Genomic DNA, 4,759 nt, shown 5'->3' on the forward strand with positions numbered 1-4,759 from the left:
CTAACTGAATTTTATGTTTAAACTTGGGTTCCACCCCGTAGGTATCTCATCATGTGTGTGAGAATGTTCAAAAATCCAAAAATATCTGAAATCTGAAATACTTCTGGGACCAAGCATTTTGTATAAGTAATACCCAAGGTACACCACAGTACTTGTAGCCCCAGATGTCCCTGACACGCATTCTTGGTGCATCCTCTGACATCACTGAATGGGACAGCCGGCATGGTCATAACCTGATGGATAATTTGTAATTTATATTTTTATTTTCTAATTAATCAAAGTTAAAGTCATGATTAGCTTTTTAATATTCTTTTTGTTGTTTATTTACTCAATGTATAAGGTGAACACCATCCACAAAATTTCATTGTCTTGGAATTTATAGATTTACTTTGAGACAAATTTCTAATGACTATTCATTTACATTAAAAAAGAAACAAGAATTCTCTTTCCATATAGCAACCTTGCTAATTAAACTACCCAAATTCTTTATATCTGTTCTTACTTTTTCCTTTCACCTCTTGAGTTCTAAGTCAGTACCTATGATTATGACTTTGTCAATTTTTTTCATTGTATTTCTATTTATTTTGCTCTATACAGTTCTCAGTTATATTGTTAGGAACATAAAATTCATGACTACTGAACTTGGTGAATTCTTCCTTTTTATGAGATATCCTTTAAAATTATTTTTGCCTTTAATTCAGTTGTGTTATATAACTACTCCTACTTTTGTTTTTGCAGTGTTTGTAAGGATGGCCTTTTTCTATCTCTTTATTTGAACTTTTCTGATTTGTCTTGCTTTAGGTGTTTCTATTCTAAATGTAATAACTAGCATTTAAGTGTTTCTTTTGCTTAACTTGAACATCTTTAAGTAGGTAGGTTTAACTCTTCTGTACTTTCAAATACTACATGTAACTCGATTTCCCCCATTTTTGTCTACTTGCCATAACTTCTTTTTAAAAAATTGCAAATTTAGTTTTTTCTTCATATTGTGAGCTCTCTGTACAAATAACTGCAATTCAAAGCCTCTGCAGCCACCACTTAGGGTTTTTTTTTCCACTCATATTTTTGTTATTTCTTGTTAATTTTTTAATTAACAATTATACTTTTTTATTATTTCTTTTGTTAATTTCTTGTTATTCTTCACACCCCAGGGTAGCTTTTAGTTATTATTTTATTAAACATCTTTTTCCAAAGCAAAAGTCATATATTACATACAGTATGTGGTGGTAAGACGGTACCTTGGGATTTCTTAGTTTCCTTTTCAGTACTTTGCTCAACACTCTATCTTCCTATCACCCTGTTCACCTACTCTCTCATCCTCTCTCTCTGTTTTTGTGGTCATGGGGGTGGAACCCAGGGCCTTGTGTATCTCAGATAAGCGCTTACTACCTCAGCTACACCCCAGCATTACCCCATCCTTTCTCCCAAAATGCATATACTCCAATCACACCTATTTATTTTTCTTCTAGACCCTGTTCTCTGCTAATGTCTCTGCTTGAAAAGATCTGAAATCCATCCACGAAAAATAACTAGCTAATAAATGCCTTGTTGGTAGTGGCATTTCACTGGAAGACTTGAAGATGGACAAGCCTTACAAACCCAAAGGAATCAAAGTGGAAAGGCCTACATCAGCTGAGCTGGATTCCATTTCTGCCCTGTACCAAGGAGCATCTTACTTCACCTTTCTATGCCCTGGTATTCTTGCTTGTAAAATGGAATATAAGAGCACAACCTCAAGAGTTTTAAGAAAAATTGCTGGTAAAGCTCCAGAGATGTTAGCATTTGCCATAATTCTAATAGATTTAAAGAATACTTTGTAAAAGGTTGAACTTGCTAAGTTTTCAACTCAATTTTTTGTGAAGATACACTGGTGAAAACAGAAGGGAAAAAATACACTGCACTTGGTAACATTTAAATTTGGAGCTATTATTATTCATCTTTGCAAAGGTAGCTCAGTGCCCACAGTACCTTGGCCATAGCAACTACTCCAACATGTCGCTGAATGGCAATAAATAAATAAATAAATAAGGATTGATATCTAGATTTCTAAAATAACATGAGAAATGATGTGGAATAGATTATCTGCTATCACTCAGTAAAAAGTACAATAATTTAAAATTTCCAAAAGCAATACTATAAGGTACAGGTACAAACATCAGATAGATAATATCTATGCTATGAGGGATATAACCAAAAATGGTGACCTCCCTACTCTTGAGCTGCTTATTTTGCCATGGGGAGGGGTGAAGAGTGCTCCGGCAAAACTTTCTTTAGCATTGCAAATTTATTGGTCTGCATTATTAAAACTTCATCTCTGAAAATGAAGAAAATTGGCTTACAGAAGAGGCAAGCTATTGGTGTGGTAAACAAAGGTGTGCCTGGTATGCAGGAGGATTACATTATTTCTTACTTCACCTGTATTTGTAGCAAACAATTTTGCTTTATTAGAGTAAGAATCTCCAGTTAATTTATGGCTTTATATTTCATTCTCTAGAGAATACTGATTTCATAAAAATGAATACAATGTGATACATGCTATTAAAACAAAACTTTCACTTTAGGAAACATCAGCAAAAATAGATCAGCAGGAATATAACTAATTATATATAGCACAACAATGAAACCAAACAATCACATATAATAATCTTTGCATTTGACATCTCGGAAACAGCCTAAGGGAGCTTGACAAACGCCAATACAGTGCTTCTGGAAAGTGATTAATATATGTAAGTGATGACACTCGTCAGTCATAACACTTCTTTAGTGTTCATTCTTTATGAGTTAAGACTCAAGTAGAGGAACAAAATTGACCAGAGATGATGAACTCTAAATCTGTGGAACAGAGTACATTTGAACTCTTGTCTTTGACCCTGGAGAGAGGACCATGGGAAAAGAACCTACACCATGAATTCTTCACTTACTTTCAAAATGGAGGAAATGGCCAGATAGTTCTAGAAGGTCTTTCTAGTTTTAACTTTCCATGATTCCAAAGTCACTGATGCCAGTTTGTCATCATGTTGTAAAATGAAAACTCTAACAATACTAAGTTGGCAGTGGGGTTGAAATCAGCTCCACCTATACAAATATGATAAAAACAATTCTCTACCTTCTGAGCCCCATGACAGCCAAATCCTCAAACTAACGAACTATAACAAAAGGCTTCAGGAGAAGAATAGCTGGTTCTCCACAATACATAAACTCAAGAGAGAAAGTTTTAAAACCCCCCAAGTCATAGTTTCAGAAGAGCTACAATGAAGAATTGCGGGGAAATCTTTCTTTGGTAAAAGAATATGAAGAATTCACTAACGGAAGAGACCAGGTGCATATATAAACTATGATACATAATTTGAATTTTTTCAGCACTGGTGATTGAATCCAGGTCCTCTGACTGAGTTACATCCCTAGTCTTTTTTAATTTTTTAATTTTGAGACTGGGTCTTGCTAATTCACTAAATTGCCCAAGCTGAGCTTGAACTTGTGCCTCTTGCCTCAACTTCGAAAAATGCTGGGATTACAGGAATATAATAATTTTTAATTTTGACTGTTCTCTGCGAACATGCACAAAGTACACACACACAATTAGAAACCTGTCTAAACTATATATACGTTTAAGGTCCACATGGATATGGGAGGCTCTCTGTTGCAAACTTGAACAAGGTTTATCACGGAAGAAGTTGGGATTCTGCTTACTAATGTTGACTCCTACTTTATAATCCAGAAAGTCCACCTCTTTCACATAATCACAGAAGCCACAGATGTCTGAGCCCCTTTAAAGTACTTTATCTATTTCTTACTTTTTAAAATCAGATCACTCTGTCTTTTAGTTCTGAAAGACTGAATAAGGGGTTCTCATCTCTATTTGAAAATCAAGTAGATTTTATCTCTTTGAATCTGAGGTCTAAATTTGTCCTTATTTCTTCTTAATATTTTAACATAATTCCTAACAACTGAATTTATACAACTTTGAATATTTAACTATGATTTACATTGTAGAAATTAATCTAATAAACATGAATGTGCAAATCAAAATTACTCTGAAAATGTCAGGTTTTCTTAATAAACATTCTTTCAATAAAGTGCTAAAATGTTTCCTATTTAATAGTAATTTTGATTTTCAGCAAGGGCGTGCTCCTTGGAACATTTGCATGTTTAACCCATACCCTTTATGCAGAAAACTCTTGTCTATTGTCCATCTCTCACCTTTGAGGATGCAGGCTCTGTACCAGGAGGGTTTTTTTTTTCCTCCTGAGAAACTCTAATGCAGAAGAAATGGCATCACTATTATGTATTTGGTGGGCTATGCCTATGTATCATTTGTATTATAAAACAATAGATTTATATTTGTCTTCCCAAATATAAAATTATTTTAATATTGAAAAGAGTAATTTTCAAATTCTGCAACATCCTCTTTTCCCATTCCTCATGAGACTTTGACACACTTCTTCATGGAGGCAAGATATCTCTCTCCTGAGAATCACTGAACTAGAACTGAATTAATTACTATTCAGGATGAAGCTCAAGAATGAAGTCTGAGGGCATTAAACTGAATACAGAAAGAAATTTTACTAGTGGAAAATAGCATGGAACAATATTACAATATCGAACACTTTCTGATTATTAAACCAAACTATTCCAACTTTACAGCTGAAAACTAATTCAGGGACATGTTTTTAAAAATGGCCTGCTGTGGGCCGGGGATTTAGCTCAGTGGTGCTGCCGGCCTGCCTCACAAGCACAAAGTCCCGAGTTCGATCCCCGG

This window comes from Fukomys damarensis, unplaced genomic scaffold, assembly GCF_012274545.1.
Source record: "Fukomys damarensis isolate Sample0158 unplaced genomic scaffold, DMR_v1.0_HiC HiC_scaffold_8, whole genome shotgun sequence".
Lineage (NCBI taxonomy): Eukaryota > Metazoa > Chordata > Mammalia > Rodentia > Bathyergidae > Fukomys > Fukomys damarensis.